The sequence below is a fragment of the Ranitomeya imitator genome, chromosome 1, assembly GCF_032444005.1.
Source record: "Ranitomeya imitator isolate aRanImi1 chromosome 1, aRanImi1.pri, whole genome shotgun sequence".
Classification (NCBI taxonomy): Eukaryota; Metazoa; Chordata; class Amphibia; order Anura; family Dendrobatidae; genus Ranitomeya; species Ranitomeya imitator.
The window spans coordinates 1,077,341,588-1,077,360,361 of NC_091282.1; positions in this window are offsets into that span (position 1 = coordinate 1,077,341,588).

The window sequence follows — 18,774 nt, forward strand, 5'->3', positions numbered from 1 at the left end:
TGCTGACGTGCAGACACTGCTTCTGGGCCCTAAACTAAAAACTGGATTAGATGCCGTAAAAATAGAGATGCACAGGCAGTGTAGTTAGTTTCACAGGCGGGCTACTCTGCTGTCGTGCAGACACTGCTCCTAGGCCCAAAACTATTAACTGGATAAGATGCAGTAAAAATTGAGATACACAGGTGGTGTAGTTAGTTTCACAGGCGGGCTACTCTGCTGACATGCAGACACTGCTCCAAGGCCCAAAAATATTAACTGGATTAGATGCAGTAAAAATTGAGATACACAGGGGATATACTTAGTTTCACAGGAGGGCTACTCTGCTGACGTGCAGACACTGCTCCAAGGCCCAAAAATATTAACTGGATTAGATGCAGTAAAAATTGAGATACACAGGGGATATACTTAGTTTCACAGGCGGGCTACTCTGCTGATGTGCAGACACTGCTCCTAGGCCCAGTTAAACCTATTAACTGGATTAGATGCAGTAAAAATATGGATACACAGGCGTTATAGTTATTTTCACAGGTGGGCTACTCTGTTGACGTGCAGACACTGCTCTTAGGCCCAACAATATTAACTGGATTAGATGCAGTAAAAATTGAGATACACAGGCGGTATAGTTAGTTTCACAGGCGGGCTACTCTGCTGACATGCAGACACTGCTTCTAGGCCCAAAACTATTAACTGGATTAGATGCAGTAAAAATTGAGATACACAGGGGGAATAGTTAGTTTCACAGGCAGGCTACTCTGCTGACGTGCAGACACTGTTCCTAGGCCCAAAACTATTAACTGGTTTAGATGCAGTAAAAATTGAGATACACATGCGGTATAGTTAGTTTCACAGGCGGGCTACTCTGCTGACATGCAGACACTGCTTCTAGGCCCAAAACTATTAACTGGATTAGATGCAGTAAAAATTGAGATACACAGGCGGTGTAGTAAGTTTCAAAGGCGGGCTACTCTGCTGACGTGCAGACACTGCTTCTTGGACCAAAACTATTAACTGGATTAGATGCAGTAGAAATGTAGATACACAGGCGTCATAGATATTTTCACAGGTGGGCTACTCTGCTGACGTGCAGACACTGCTCCTAGGCCCAAAAATATTAACTGGATTAGATGCAGTAAAAATTGAGGTACACAGGCGTGTAGTTATTTTCACAGGCGGACTACTCTGCTGACGTGCAAACACTGCTCTTTGGCCCAAAACTATTAACTGGATTAGATGCAGTAAAAATTTAGATACACAGGTTGTATAATTAGTTTAACAGGCGGGCTACTCTGCTGACGTGCAGAAACTGCTCCTAGGCCCAAACCTATTAGCTGGATTAGATGCAGTAAAAATTGAGATACACAGGCGGTATAGTTAATTTCACAGGCGGGCTACTCTGCTGACATGCAGACACTGCTCCTAGGCCCAAAATTATTAACTGGATTAGATGCAGTAAAAATAGAGATACACAGGCGGTATAGTTAGTTTCACAGGCAGGCTAGTTTGCTGACGTGCAGACACTGCTCCTAGGCCTAAAACTATTACCTGGATTAGATGCAGTAAAAATTTAGATACACAAGCTGTGTAGTTATTTTCACAGGCGGGCTACTCTGCTGACGCGCAGACACTGCTCCTAGGCCCCAAACTATTAACTGGATTAGATGCAGTAAAAATTGAGATACACAGGCGGTGTAGTTAGTTTCACAGGCGGGCTACTCTGCTGGCGTGCAGACATTGCTCCTAGACCCAAAACTATTAACTGGATAAGATGCAGTAAAAATAGAGATACACAGGCGGTGTAGTTAGTTTCATAGGCGGGCTACTCTGCTGACGTGCAGACACTGCTCCTGGGCCCTAAACTAATAACTGGATTAGATGCAGTAAAAATAGAGATACACAGGTGGTGTAGTTAGTTTCAAAGGCGGGCTACTCTGCTGTCATGCAGACACTGCTCCTAGGCCCAAAACTATTTACTGGATAAGATGCAGTAAAAATTGAGATACACAGGTGGTATAGTTAGTTCACTGGCGGACTACTCTGCTGACGTGAAGACACTTCTCCTACGCCCAAAAATATTAAATGGATTAGATGCAGTAAAAATAGAGATACACAGGCAGTATAGTTATTTTAACAGGCGGGCTACTCTGCTGATGTGCAGACACTGCTCCTGGGTTCAAATCTATTAACTGGATTAGATGCAGTAAAAATTTATATACACAGGCGGTGTACTTGGTTTCACAGGCGGGCTAGTCTGCTGACGTGCAGACAATGCTCCTAGGCCTAAAACTATTAACTGGATTAGATGCAGTAAAAATTTAGATACACAGGCGGTGTAGTTATTTTCACAGGCGGGCTACTCTGCTGATGTGCAGACACTGCTCCTAGGCCCAAAACTATTAACTGGATAAGATGCAGTAAAAATAGAGATACACAGGCGGTGTAGTTAGTTTCATAGGCGGGCTACTCTGCTGACGTGCAGACACTGTTTCTGGGCCCTAAACTATTAACTGGATTAGATGCAGTAAAAATAGAGATGCACAGGCGGTGTAGTTAGTTTTACAAGCGGGCTACTCTGCTGTCGTGCAGACACTGCTCCTAGGCCCTAAACTATTAACTGGATTACATGCAGTAAAAATTGAGATACACAGGCGGTTTAGTTAGTTTCACAGGCGGGCTACTCTGCTGACATGCAGACACTGCTTCTAGGCCCAAAACTATTAACTGGATTAGATGCAGTAAAAATTTAGATACACAGGCAGCATAGTTAGTTTCACAGGCAGGCTACTCTGCTGACATGCAGACACTGCTTCTAGGCCCAAAACTATTAACTGGATTAGATGCAGTAAAAATTGAGATACACAGGCGGTGTAGTAAGTTTCAAAGGCGGGCTACTCTGCTGACGTGCAGACACTGCTTCTTGGACCAAAACTATTAACTGGATTAGATGCAGTAGAAATGTAGATACACAGGCGTCATAGATATTTTCACAAGTGGGCTACTCTGCTGACGTGCAGACACTGCTCTTAGGCCCAAAAATATTAACTGGATTAGATGCAGTAAAAATTTAGATACACAGGTTGTATAATTAGTTTAACAGGCGGGCTACTTTGCTGACGTGCAGAAACTGCTCCTAGGCCCAAACCTATTAGCTGGATTAGATGCAGTAAAAATAGAGATACACAGGCGGTATAGTTAGTTTCACAGGCTGGCTACTCTGCTGACGTGCAGACACTGCTCCTAGGCCCCAAACTATTAACTGGATTAGATGCAGTAAAAATTTATATACACAGGCAGTGTACTTAGTTTCACAGGCAGGCTAGTCTGCTGACGTGCAGACACTGCTCCTAGGCCTAAAACTATTAACTGGATTAGATGCAGTAAAAATTTAGATACACAAGCTGTGCAGTTATTTTCACAGGCGGGCTACTCTGCTGACGTGCAGACACTGCTCCTAGGCCCCAAACTATTAACTGGATTAGATGCAGTAAAAATTGAGATACACAGGCGGTGTAGTTAGTTTCACAGGCGGGCTACTCTGCTGGCGTGCAGACATTGCTCCTAGACCCAAAACTATTAACTGGATAAGATGCAGTAAAAATAGAGATACACAGGCGGTGTAGTTAGTTTCATAGGCGGGCTACTCTGCTGACGTGCAGACACTGCTCCTGGCCCTAAACTAATAACTGGATTAGATGCAGTAAAAATAGAGATGCACAGGCGGTGTAGTTAGTTTCACAGGCGGGCTACTCTGCTGTCGTGCAGACACTGCTCCTAGGCCCAAAAATATTAACTGGATAAGATGCAGTAAAAATTTAGATACACGGGCGGTATAGTTAGTTTCAGAGGCGGGCTAGTCTGCTGATGTGCAGACACTGCTCCTAGGCCCAAAACTATTAACTGGATAAGATGCAGTAAATATTGAGATACACAGGTGGTATAGTTAGTTTCACTGGCGGACTACTCTGCTGATGTGAAGACACTTCTCCTACGCCCAAAAATATTAAATGGATTAGATGCAGTAAAAATAGAGATACACAGGCAGTATAGTTATTTTAACAGGCGGGCTACTCTGTTGATGTGCAGACACTGCTCCTGGGTTCAAATCTATTAACTGGATTAGATGCAGTAAAAATTTATATACACAGGCGGTGTACGTGGTTTCACAGGCGGGCTAGTCTGCTGACGTGCAGACACTGCTCCTAGGCCTAAAACTATTAACTGGATAAGATGCAGTAAAAATAGAGATGCACAGGCGGTGTAGTTAGTTTCACAGGCGGGCTACTCTGCTGTCATGCAGACACTGCTCCTAGGCCCAAAACTATTAACTGGATAAGATGCAGTAAAAATTGAGATACACAGATGGTATAGTTAGTTTCACTGGCGGGCTACTCTGCTGATGTAAAGACACTTCTCCTACGCCCAAAAATATTAACTGGATTATATGCAGTAAAAATAGAGATAAACAGGCGGTATAGTTAGTTTCACAGGCGGGCTACTCTGCTGACGTGCAGACACTGCTCCTAGGTTCAAATCTATCAACTGGATCAGATGCAGTAAAAATTTATGTACACAGGCGGTATAGTTAGTTTCACAGGCTGGCTACTCTGCTGACGTGCAGACACTGCTCCTAGGTTCAAATCTATTAACTGGATTAGATGCAGTAAAAATTTATATACACAGGCAGTGTACTTAGTTTCACAGGCAGGCTAGTCTGCTGACGTGCAGACACTGCTCCTAGGCCTAAAACTATTAACTGGATTAGATGCAGTAAAAATTTAGATACACAAGCTGTGCAGTTATTTTCACAGGCGGGCTACTCTGCTGACATGCAGACACTGCTCCTAGGCCCCAAACTATTAACTGGATTAGATGCAGTAAAAATTGAGATACACAGGCGGTGTAGTTAGTTTCACAGGCGGGCTACTCTGCTGGCGTGCAGACATTGCTCCTAGACCCAAAACTATTAACTGGATAAGATGCAGTAAAAATAGAGATACACAGGCGGTGTAGTTAGTTTCATAGGTGGGCTACTCTGCTGACGTGCAGACACTGCTCCTGGGCCCTGAACTAATAACTGGATTAGATGCAGTAAAAATAGAGATGCACAGGCGGTGTAGTTAGTTTCACAGGCGGGCTACTCTGCTGTCGTGCAGACACTGCTCCTAGGCCCAAAAATATTAACTGGATAAGATGCAGTAAAAATTTAGATACACGGGCGGTATAGTTAGTTTCAGAGGCGGGCTAGTCTGCTGATGTGCAGACACTGCTCCTAGGCCCAAAACTATTAACTGGATAAGATGCAGTAAATATTGAGATACACAGGTGGTATAGTTAGTTTCACTGGCGGACTACTCTGCTGATGTGAAGACACTTCTCCTACGCCCAAAAATATTAAATGGATTAGATGCAGTAAAAATAGAGATACACAGGCAGTATAGTTATTTTAACAGGCGGGCTACTCTGTTGATGTGCAGACACTGCTCCTGGGTTCAAATCTATTAACTGGATTAGATGCAGTAAAAATTTATATACACAGGCGGTGTACGTGGTTTCACAGGCGGGCTAGTCTGCTGACGTGCAGACACTGCTCCTAGGCCTAAAACTATTAACTGGATAAGATGCAGTAAAAATAGAGATACACAGGCGGTGTAGTTAGTTTCACAGGCGGGCTACTCTGCTGTCGTGCAGACACTGCTCCTAGGCCCAAAACTATTAACTGGATAAGATGCAGTAAAAATTGAGATACACAGATGGTATAGTTAGTTTCACTGGCGGGCTACTCTGCTGATGTAAAGACACTTCTCCTACGCCCAAAAATATTAACTGGATTATATGCAGTAAAAATAGAGATACACAGGCGGTATAGTTAGTTTCACAGGCGGGCTACTCTGCTGACGTGCAGACACTGCTCCTAGGTTCAAATCTATCAACTGGATCAGATGCAGTAAAAATTTATATACACAGGCGGTGTACTTGGTTTCACAGGCGGGCTACTCTGCTGACGTGCAGACACTGCTCCTAGGCCTAAAACTATTAACTGGATTAGATGCAGTAAAAATTTAGATACACAGGCTGTGTAGTTATTTTCACAGGCGGGCTACTCTGCTGACGTGCAGACACTGCTCCTAGGCCCAAAACTATTAACTGGATAAGATGCAGTAAAAATAGAGATACACAGGCGGTGTAGTTAGTTTCATAGGCGGGCTACTCTGCTGACGTGCAGACACTGTTTCTGGGCCCTAAACTATTAACTGGATTAGATGCAGTAAAAATAGAGATGCACAGGCGGTGTAGTTAGTTTTACTAGCGGGCTACTCTGCTGTCGTGCAGACACTGCTCCTAGGCCCTAAACTATTAACTGGATTAGATGCAGTAAAAATTTAGATACACAGGCGGTATAGTTAGTTTCACAGGCGGGCTACTCTGCTGTCGTGCAGACACTGCTCCTAGGCCCAAAACTATTAACTGGATAAGATGCAGTAAAAATTGAGATACACAGATGGTATAGTTAGTTTCACTGGCGGGCTACTCTGCTGATGTAAAGACACTTCTCCTACGCCCAAAAATATTAACTGGATTAGATGCAGTAAAAATTGAGATACACGGGCGGTGTAGTTAGTTTCACAGGCGGGCTACTCTGCTGACGTGCAGACACTGCTCCTAGGCCCAAAACTATTAACTGGGTTAGATGCAGTAAAAATTTAGATACACAGGCGGTGTAGCTAGCTTCACAGGTGGGCTACTCAGATGACTATCAGACAATGCTACTAGCCCAAAAGGATTGGCTGAGCTAGATTACCCCAAATGCTCTGACAAACACTTGCACAGCACTGGCACAGACCTGCCTGGCAAATAGTGCTTTGAACTGCTGTAACCTACCCTGAAAAGGGCTGATATTACATCTAGTCCCGACTCATCCCAACTCCCTAAGCCAGTGGTCCCCAACTCCAGGCCTCGAGGGCCGCCAACAGTGCAGGTTTTCAGGATTTCCTTAGTATTGCACAGGGGTTGGAATCATCACCTGTGCAGATGATCACATTACCACCGATGCAATACTAAAGAAATCCTGAAAACCTGCACTGTTGGCGGCCCTCGAGGCCTGGAGTTGGGGACCCCTGCCCTAAGCCTATCTCTCTGAAAATTCGCTCCAAAAAAACACTCTTAGACTGTATAGTGCCTACAGTAGCAGCGGTGCCGTCTAACACTAAGCTGCAGCAGTGGGAAATGGTGGCGACGGGGCAAATGGCTGGTTCTTATATCGCAAGGACATGTGACATACACAGCCAATGACACATGCCCTTGCTTGAGTGCATCACATGCACATTGCTGTGTGTGCACTGCTGATAGGCTGAGAGCCTGCACCGCCCCACTGAAAATGTGGGAAAGAAAAAAAAATGGAGATCGGCATTATTTCAGCACAGATCTATCCCCCGCCCATTATACACTGAAACAGTCTATTAACAATGATAAACAGTTTTAATATGCAAATCAAGTTAGGCTTTTGGTGAACAAACAGTTATCGAACAGAAACTCGAACAGCCGAATTTTAAGCAAATTGTTTGAGTTCGTCAAATGACTCGAACACCGCCCAAAACAGCTCGAATTTGAAATTGGCGAACAGTTCGACTCGAACACCGCTCATCTCTAGTAATGATCTGTTCTGCTATGCAAACGAAATTAAATGTCACATAATAAATAAGGTGTCAAATAGTGTCTAAACAAACTTTCAGAAGGCAGACATTGTGACATTAAAGGTACCGTCACACTTAGCGACGCTGCAGCGATACCGACAACGATCCGGATCGCTGCAGCGTCGCTGTTTGGTCGCTGGAGAGCTGTCACACAGACCGATCTCCAGCGACCAACAATGCCGGTAACCAGGGTAAACATCGGGTAACTAAGCGCAGGGCCGCGCTTAGTAACCCGATGTTTACCCTGGTTACCATCCTAAAAGTAAAAAAAAACAAACACTACATACTTACCTACAGCCGTCTGTCCTCCAGCGCTGTGCTCTGCACTCCTCCTGTACTGTCTGTGTGAGCACAGCGGCCGGAAAGCAGAGCGGTAACGTCACCGCTCTGCTTTCCGGCTGACCGACGCTCACAGCCAGTACAGGAGCAGTGCAGAGCACAGCGCTGGAGGACAGACGACTGTAGGTAAGTATGTAGTGTTTGTTTTTTTTTTACTTTTAGGATGGTAACCAGGCTAAACATCGGGTTACTAAGCGCGGCCCTGCGCTTAGTAACCCGATATTTACCCTGGTTACCAGTGAAGACATCGCTGAATCGGTGTCACACACGCCGATTCAGCGATGTCTGCGGGGAGTCCAGCGACCAAATAAAGTTCTGGACTTTCTTCCCCGACCAGCGACAGCACAGCAGGGGCCTGATCGCTGCTGCCTGTCACACTGGACGATATCGCTAGCCAGGATGCTGCAACGTCACGGATCGCTAGTTAGAGAGCCCCTGATGTGCATAAACAGTGGAAACTCCCCACAAGTGACACCATTTTGGAAACTAGACCCCTTAAGGAACTTATCTAGATGTGTGGTGAGCACTTTGAACCCCCAAGTGCTTCACAGAAGTTTATAACGTAGAGCCGTGAAAATAAAAAAATCGCTTTTGTTTACACAAAAATGATCTTTTAGCCCACAAATTCTTATTTTCACAAGGGTAACAGGAGAAATTAGACCACAAAAGTTGTTGTGCGATTTCTCCTGAATACGTCGATACCCCATATGTGAGGGTAAACTACTGTTTGGGCGCACCGCAGAGCTTGGAAGTGAAGGAGCGCCGTTTTACTTTTTCAATGTAGAATTGGCTGGAATTGAGATTGGACGCCATGTCGCGTTTGGAGAGCCCCTGATGTGCCTAAACAGTAGAAACCCCCCAGAAGTGACCCCATTTTTGAAACTAGACCCCTTAAGGAACTTATCTAGATGTGTGGTGAGCACTTTGAACCCCCATGTGCTTCACAGAAGTTTATAATGTAGAGCCGTGAAAAAAATAATCGCATTTTTTCTACAAAAATGATCTTTTCGCCCACAAATTTTTATTTTCACAAGGGTAACAGGAGAAATTAGACCACAAAAGTTGTTGTGCAATTTCTCCTGAGTACGCTGATACCCAATATGTGGGGGTAAACCACTGTAAGGGCGCACCGCAGCGCTTGGAAGAGAAGGAGTGCCGTTTTACTTTTTCAATGTAGAATTGGCCGGAATTGAGATTGGACGCCTGTTGTGAATTCTGTGGCTGAATTCACTCCTGTGGTCACAAGTGGTACTGCAGCTTCTGAGCTTCCTCCCTCAGGTGTTCTGGTGAGCTCGTTAACTGCTTCATTACTTAACTCCGCCTGATGCTGCTATCCTTGCTCCTTGTCAATGTTTCAGTGTTGGATCTGAGCTTCTCCTGATTGTTCCTGTGACCTGCTGCTCTGTATAGCTAAGTGCTTTTTGTTTTTTTGTTGCTTTTTTTCTGTCCAGCTTGTCTTTTGTTTTGCTGGAAGCTCTGAGACGCAAAGGGTGTACCGCCGTGCCGTTAGTTCGGCACTGTGGGTTTTTTTTGCCCCCTTTGCGTGGTTTTGCTTTAGGGTTTTTGTAGACTGCAAAGTTCGCTTTACTGTCCTCGCTCTGTCCTAGAATATCGGGCCCCACTTTGCTGAATCTATTTCATCCCTACGTTTTGTCTTTTCATCTTACTCACAGTCATTATATGTGGGGGGCTGCCTTTTCCTTTGGGGAATTTCTCTGGGGCAAGTCAGGCCTATTTTTCTATCTTCAGGCTAGCTAGTTTCTTAGGCTGTGCCGAGTTGCCTAGGTAGTTGTTAGGCGCAATCCACAGCCGCTTTTAGTTGTGTTTAGGATAGGATCAGGTGTGCAGTCTACAGAGTTTCCACGTCTCAGAGCTCGTTCTTGTATTTTTGGGTATTTGTCAGATCACTGTGTGCGCTCTGATCGCTAAGCACACTGTGTTTCTGGATTGCCTTCATAACACCTGTCATTAGCAAACATAACAGTACAAGGAGCCTAACTAATGATTCTCAATAGAGGGAAAGAAAAAGTTCTGACATCATTTTTTTTTTTTTTCTGCTCTGTGTTCACTTTTTTTTTTTCCCCTAGACATTTGGGTGATTCTGGACACAGGTGTGGACATGGATATTCAGGGTCTGTGCTCTTCAATGGATAATCTCGTTATAAATGTACAAAAAATTCAAGATACTATTGATCAGAAATCTATGTTAGAACCAAGAATTCCTATTCCTGATTTGTTTTTTGGAGATAGAACTAAGTTTCTAAGTTTCAAAAATAATTGTAAGCTATTTCTGGCCTTGAAACCTCATTCTTCTGGTAATCCTATTCAACAGGTTTTGATTATTATTTCTTTTTTGCGCGGCGACCCTCAAGACTGGGCATTTTCTCTTGCGCCAGGAGACCCTGCATTGAGTAGTGTCGATGCGTTTTTCCTGGCGCTCGGATTGCTGTACGATGAGCCTAATTCAGTGGATCAGGCTGAGAAAAATTTGCTGGCTTTGTGCCAGGGTCAGGATGATATAGAAGTATATTGTCAGAAATTTAGGAAATGGTCAGTACTCACTCAGTGGAATGAATCTGCGCTGGCAGCTTTGTTCAGAAAGGGTCTCTCTGAGGCTCTTAAGGATGTCATGGTGGGATTTCCTATGCCTGCTGGTTTGAATGAGTCTTTGTCTTTGGCCATTCAGATCGGTCGACGCTTGCGCGAGCGTAAATCTGTGCACCATTTGGCGGTACTGCCTGAGGTTAAACCTGAACCTATGCAGTGCGATAGGACTATGACTAGAGTTGAACGGCAGGAATACAGACGTCTGAATGGTCTGTGTTTCTACTGTGGTGATTCCACTCATGCTATTTCTGATTGTCCTAAGCGCACTAAGCGGTCCGCTAGGTCTGCCGTCATTAGTACTGTACAGTCCAAATTCCTTCTGTCCATTACCTTGATATGCTCTTTGTCGTCGTTTTCTGTCATGGCGTTTGTGGATTCGGGCGCTGCCCTGAATCTGATGGATTTGGATTATGCTAAACGTTGTGGGTTTTTCTTGGAGCCTTTGCGGTGTCCTATTCCATTGAGAGGAATTGATGCTACACCTTTGGCCAAGAATAAACCTCAATACTGGGCCCAGCTGACCATGTGCATGGCTCCTGCACATCAGGAAGTTATTCGCTTTCTGGTGTTGCATAATCTGCATGATGTGGTCGTGTTGGGGTTGCCATGGCTACAAACCCATAATCCAGTATTGGATTGGAATTCCATGTCGGTATCCAGCTGGGGTTGTCAGGGGGTACATGGTGATGTTCCATTTTTGTCGATTTCGTCATCCACCCCTTCTGAGGTCCCAGAGTTCTTGTCTGATTATCAGGATGTATTTGAAGAGCCCAAGTCCGATGCTCTACCTCCGCATAGGGATTGTGATTGTGCTATCAATTTGATTCCTGGTAGTAAATTCCCTAAAGGTCGATTATTTAATTTATCCGTGCCCGAACACGCCGCTATGCGCAGTTATGTGAAGGAATCCCTGGAGAAGGGACATATTCGCCCATCGTCATCACCACTGGGAGCAGGGTTCTTCTTTGTAGCCAAGAAGGATGGTTCGCTGAGACCGTGTATTGATTACCGCCTTCTTAATAAGATCACTGTTAAATTTCAGTATCCCTTGCCATTGTTATCTGACTTGTTTGCTCAGATTAAGGGGGCTAGTTGGTTCACTAAGATAGATCTTCGTGGTGCGTATAATCTGGTGAGAATCAGGCAAGGAGATGAATGGAAAACTGCATTCAATACGCCCGAGGGTCATTTTGAGTATCTAGTGATGCCGTTCGGACTTGCCAATGCTCCATCTGTGTTTCAGTCTTTTATGCATGACATCTTCCGTGAGTATCTGGATAAATTCCTGATTGTTTACTTGGATGACATTTTGATCTTCTCAGATGATTGGGAGTCTCATGTGAAGCAGGTCAGAATGGTTTTTCAGGTCCTGCGTGCTAACTCTTTGTTTGTGAAGGGATCAAAGTGTCTCTTCGGTGTGCAGAAAGTTTCATTTTTGGGGTTCATCTTTACCCCTTCTACTATCGAGATGGATCCAGTTAAGGTCCAAGCCATCCAGGATTGGATTCAGCCGACATCTCTGAAAAGTCTGCAAAAGTTCCTGGGCTTTGCTAATTTTTATCGTCGCTTCATCTGTAATTTTTCTAGCATTGCCAAACCATTGACCGATTTGACCAAGAAGGGTGCTGATTTGGTTAATTGGTCTTCTGCTGCTGTGGAAGCTTTTCAGGAGTTGAAGCGTCGTTTTTGTTCTGCCCCTGTGTTGTGTCAGCCAGATGTTTCTCTTCCGTTCCAGGTCGAGGTTGATGCTTCTGAGATTGGAGCAGGGGCGGTTTTGTCACAGAGAGGTTCTGATTGCTCAGTGATGAAACCATGTGCTTTCTTTTCCAGGAAGTTTTCGCCCGCTGAGCGTAATTATGATGTGGGCAATCGAGAGTTGCTGGCCATGAAGTGGGCATTCGAGGAGTGGCGTCATTGGCTTGAAAGAGCTAAGCATCGCGTGGTGGTATTGACTGATCATAAGAACTTGACTTATCTCGAGTCTGCCAAGCGCTTGAATCCTAGACAGGCCCGTTGGTCGTTATTTTTTGCCCGCTTCGACTTTGTGATTTCGTACCTTCCGGGCTCTAAAAATGTGAAGGCGGATGCTCTGTCTAGGAGTTTTGTGCCCGACTCTCCGGGTTTATCTGAGCCAGCGGGTATCCTCAAGGAAGGAGTCATTGTGTCTGCCATCTCCCCTGATTTGCGGCGGGTGCTGCAAAAATTTCAGGCGAATAAACCTGATCGTTGTCCAGCAGAGAAACTGTTCGTCCCTGATAGGTGGACTAATAAACTTATCTCTAAACTTCATTGTTCGGTGTTGGCTGGTCATCCTGAAATCTTTGGTACCAGAGAGTTAGTGGCTAGATCCTTCTGGTGGCCATCTCTGTCACGGGATGTACGTACTTTTGTGCAGTCCTGTGGGATTTGTGCTAGGGCTAAGCCCTGCTGTTCTCGTGCCAGTGGGTTGCTTTTGCCCTTGCCGGTCCCAAAGAGGCCTTGGACACATATTTCGATGGATTTCATTTCTGACCTTCCCGTTTCTCAAAAGATGTCAGTCATTTGGGTGGTCTGTGATCGCTTTTCTAAAATGGTCCATCTGGTGCCCTTGGCTAAATTGCCTTCCTCCTCTGATTTGGTACCTTTGTTCTTTCAGCATGTGGTTCGGTTGCATGGCATTCCTGAGAATATTGTTTCTGACAGAGGTTCCCAGTTTGTTTCAAGGTTTTGGCGAGCCTTTTGTGGTAGGATGGGCATTGACCTATCCTTTTCCTCGGCTTTCCATCCTCAGACTAATGGCCAGACCGAACGAACCAATCAGACCTTGGAAACATATCTGAGATGTTTTGTTTCTGCAGACCAGGATGATTGGGTGTCCTTTTTGCCGTTGGCTGAGTTCGCCCTTAATAATCGGGCCAGCTCGGCTACCTTGGTTTCTCCATTTTTTTGCAATTCTGGGTTCCATCCTCGTTTCTCTTCAGGACAGGTTGAGTCTTCGGACTGTCCTGGTGTGGATTCTGTGGTGGATAGGTTGCAGCAGATCTGGACTCAGGTAGTGGACAATTTGATCTTGTCCCAGGAGAAAGCTCAACTTTTCGCTAATCGCAGACGCCGTGTGGGTCCCCGACTTCGTGTTGGGGATCTGGTTTGGTTATCTTCTCGTCATATTCCTATGAAGGTTTCCTCTCCTAAATGTAAACCTCGTTTTATTGGTCTGTATAGGATTTCTGAGGTTCTCAATCCTGTGTCTTTTCGTTTGACCCTCCCAGACTCCTTTTCCATACATAATGTATTCCATAGGTCGTTGTTGCGGAGATACGTGGCACCTATGGTTCCATCTGTTGAGCCTCCTGCCCCGGTTTTGGTGGAGGGGGAATTGGAGTATATTGTGGAGAAGATTTTGGATTCTCGTGTTTCTAGACGGAAACTCCAGTATCTGGTTAAATGGAAGGGTTATGCTCAGGAAGATAATTCCTGGGTTTTTGCCTCTGATGTTCATGCTTCCGATCTTGTTCGTGCCTTTCATGCGGCTCATCCTGGTCGGCCTGGGGGCTCTGGTGAGGGTTCGGTGACCCCTCCTCAAGGGGGGGGGGGTACTGTTGTGAATTCTGTAGCTGAATTCACTCCTGTGGTCACAAGTGGTACTGCAGCTTCTGAGCTTCCTCCCTCAGGTGTTCTGGTGAGCTCGTTAACTGCTTCATTACTTAACTCCGCCTGATGCTGCTATCCTTGCTCCTTGTCAATGTTTCAGTGTTGGATCTGAGCTTCTCCTGATTGTTCCTGTGACCTGCTGCTCTGTATAGCTAAGTGCTTTTTGTTTTTTTGTTGCTTTTTTTCTGTCCAGCTTGTCTTTTGTTTTGCTGGAAGCTCTGAGACGCAAAGGGTGTACCGCCGTGCCGTTAGTTCGGCACTGTGGGTTTTTTTTTGCCCCCTTTGCGTGGTTTTGCTTTAGGGTTTTTGTAGACTGCAAAGTTCGCTTTACTGTCCTCGCTCTGTTCTAGAATATCGGGCCCCACTTTGCTGAATCTATTTCATCCCTACGTTTTGTCTTTTCATCTTACTCACAGTCATTATATGTGGGGGGCTGCCTTTTCCTTTGGGGAATTTCTCTGGGGCAAGTCAGGCCTATTTTTCTATCTTCAGGCTAGCTAGTTTCTTAGGCTGTGCCGAGTTGCCTAGGTAGTTGTTAGGCGCAATCCACAGCCGCTTTTAGTTGTGTTTAGGATAGGATCAGGTGTGCAGTCTACAGAGTTTCCACGTCTCAGAGCTCGTTCTTGTATTTTTGGGTATTTGTCAGATCACTGTGTGCGCTCTGATCGCTAAGCACACTGTGTTTCTGGATTGCCTTCATAACACCTGTCATTAGCAAACATAACAGACGCCATGTCGCGTTTGGAGAGCCCCTGATGTGCCTTAACAGTGGAAACCCCCCACAAGTGACACCATTTTGGAAACTAGACCCCTTAATGAACTTATCTAGATGTGTGATGAGCACTTTGAACCCCAATGTGCTTCACAGAAGTTTAGAACGTAGAGCCGTGAAAAAAAAAATCGCATTTTTTCTACAAAAATGATTTTTTGCCCCCAAGTTTTTATTTTCACAAGGGTAACAAGAGAAATTGGACCCCAAAAGTTGTTGTCCAATTTGTCCTGAGTATGCTGGTACCACAAATGTGGGGGTAAACCACTGTTTGGGCACACGGCAGAGCTCGGAAGGAAGGAGCGCCGTTTTGGAATGCAGACTTTGATAGAATGGTCTGCGGGCATTATGTTGCGTTTGCAGAGCCCCTGATGTACCTAACCAGTAGAAATCCTCCACAAGTGACCCCATTTTGGAAACTAGACCCCCCAAGGAACTTATCTAGATGTGTGGTGAAAACTTTGAATGCCCAAGTGCTTCACAGAAGGTTAGAATGCAGAGTCGTGAAAATAAAAAATATATTTTTTTTACACAAAAAAGACATTGTAGCCCCCAAGTTTTTATTTTCACAAGGGTAACAGGAGAAATTTGACTGCAATAGTTGTTGTCCAATTTATCCCGAGTACGCTGATGCACCATATGTGGGGGTAAACCACTGTTTTGGTGCACGGCAGAGCTCGGAAGGGAAGGAGCGCCTTTTTGGAATGCAGACTTTGATAGAATGGTCTGTGGGCATTATGTTGCGATTGCAGAGCCCCTGGTGTACCTAAACTGTAGTAACCCCCCACAAGTGACCCCATTTTGGAAACTAGACCCCCCAAGGAACTTATCTAGATGTATGGTGAGAACTTTGAATGCCCAAGTGCTTCACAGAAGTTTAGAATGCAGAGTCGTGAAAATAAAAAATATTTTTTTTTTCACAAAAAAGATATTGTAGCCCCCAAGTTTTTATTTTCACAAGGGTAACAGGAGAAATTGGACCACTAAAGTTGTTGTCCAATTTATCCTGAGTATGCTGATGCCCCATATGTGGGGGTAAACCACTGTTTCGGCGCACGGCAGAGCTCGGGAGGGAAGGAGCGCCGTTTTGGAATGCAGACTTAGATAGAATGGTCTGTGGGCGTTATGTTGCGTTTGCAGAGCCCCTGATGTACCTAAACAGTAGTAACCCCCCACAAGTGACCCCGTTTTGGACACTAGACCCCCCATGGAACTTATATAGATCTGTGGTGAGAACTTTGAATGCCCAAGTGCTTCACAGAAGTTTATAATGCAGAGTCATAAAAAAAATATATATATATATATATATTTTTCCACAAAAATGATTTTGTAGCCCCCAAGTTTTTATTTTCACAAGGGTAACAAGAGAAATTGGACCCCAGAAGTTGTTGTCCAATTTATCCCGAGTATGCTGATGCCCCATATGTGGGGGTAACCCACTGTTTGGGCGCACGGCAGAGCTCAGAAGGGAGGGAGCACCATTTGACTTTTTGAGCGCAAAATTGGCTATCGTGTTTGGAGACCCCCTGATGTACCTAAACAGTGGAAACCCCCCAATTCTAGCTCCAACCCTAACCCCAACACACCCCTAACCCTAATCCCAACCTGATCCATAATCCTAATCACTAACCCTAACCATAATCACAACCCTTACCCCAAAACAACCCTAATGTCAACCCTAACCATAACCCTAATCAAAACCCTAAATCCAACACACCCCTAATCCTAATCTCAACCCTAACCTCAAACCTAACCCTAATCCCAATACACCCCTAATCACAACCCTAACCTTAACCCTAATCCCAAACCTAACCCTAATCCCAAGCGTAACCCTAATGCCAACCCTAACCCTAATACCAACCCTAATCCAAACCCTAACCCTAATCCCAACTCTAACCCTAACTTTAGCCCCAACCCTAGCCCTAACTTTAGCCCCAACCCTAACCCTAGCCCTAAGGCTACATTCACACTTGCGTTGTTTGGCATCCGTCGCAATCCGTCATTTTGGACAAGAAACGGATCCTGCAAATGTGCACCCAGGATGCGTTTTTTGCCCATAGACTTGTATTGCCGACGGATCGTGACGGATGGCCACACGTCGCGTCCGTCGTGCGCTGGATCAGTGTTTTGGCGGACCGTCAGCACAAAAAAACGTTCAATGCAACGTTTTTTTGCACATCGCATCCGCCATTTCTGACCGCGTATGCGTGGCCGTAACTTCGCCCCCTCCTCCCCAGGACATAGATTGGGCAGCGGATGCGTTGAAAAACTACATCCGCTGCCCACGTTGTGCACAATTTTCACAACGTGCGTCGGTATGTCGGGCCGATGCATTGCGACGGCCCCGTACCGACGTAAGTGTGAAAGAAGCCTAACCCTAAATTTAGCGCCAACCCTAACTCTAAATTTAGCCCCAACCATAACCCTAAATTTAGCCCCAACCCTAACCCTAAATTTAGCCCTAACCCTAATCCTAGCCCTAACCCTACCCCTAACCCTAGCCCTAACCCTAGCCCTAAGAGTAACCCTACCCCTAACCCTACCCCTAGCCCTAACCCTACCCCTAACCCTACCCCTAACCCTACCCCTACCCCTACCCCTACCCCTAGCCCTAACCCTACCCCTAACCCTACCCCTAACCCTACCCCTACCCCTAACCCTACCCCTAACCCTACCCCTAACCCTACCCCTAGCCCTAACCCTAACCCTAATATTAGCCCCAACTGCTCTTCTCCTGCCGGCCGGCAGATGGAGACAGATGGCGGGCGCACTGCGCATGCGCCCGCCATTTTCTTTTGCCGGTGGCCAGGAGGAGCAGCAGGAGGACCCAGGGACACAGGTGAGTATGGCAGGGTCCCCGAATCCCCCTATTTCTCTGTCCTCTGATGTGCGATCACATCAGAGGACAGAGAATCACACTTTGACTTTTTTTTTTTTTTTTTTGCGGTCGCCGGTAAACAGTTAATTACCGGCGATCGCAAATCAGGGGTCGGTAAAACCGATCACGATCATGCTCTTTGGGGTCTCGGCTACCCCCGGCAGCCGAGACCCCAAAGATTCTCGCGGGGCTGGCCGGCGGGCGCACTGCGCATGCGCCCGCCATTTTGAAGATGGCGGCGCCCACCGGGAGCCACGAGGAGCATCGGGGAAGACAGGTGAGTATTGGGGGGCTACCTGGGACCCCTTTTCTCTGTCCTCCGATGTGCGATCACATCGGAGGACAGAGAAATTAAAAAGAGATCGCGGTTTTTTTTTGCGATCGCCGGTAAACGGTTAATTACCGGCGATCGCAAATGCGGGGTGGGTTAAAAACCCCCCGAATCATGTTCTCTGGGGTCTCGGCTACCCCCGGCAGCCGAGACCCCGGAGAAAATCTGACTCTGTGGGGTGCTATTTACTTTTTCCACAGCGCCATTAAATAACGGCGCTGTGGTTTAAGTAACCTTAGCGGCCGCCGTTAAAAGGCGTATCGGCGGTCGCTAAGGGGTTAAGCATGCATGCAGAGGGGAGTCATGGTCCTCAACAGAGCAAGAGTTCTGGACTAGGGTGAAGAGGTACAGAGTTCAGCACACATATTACAATTAAGAAGATGCAAGGAGTACCGGATAGGGAATGGTAGTAGCAGAGGGATTCAAGATAAAAGCTGTAATGTGAATATGTTTTTATTTATTATTTTTAACCTTTTAATGCCACTGTATTTAATTTTAGCAAAATGGCAGCCATCTAGCTGCCATTTTGCTG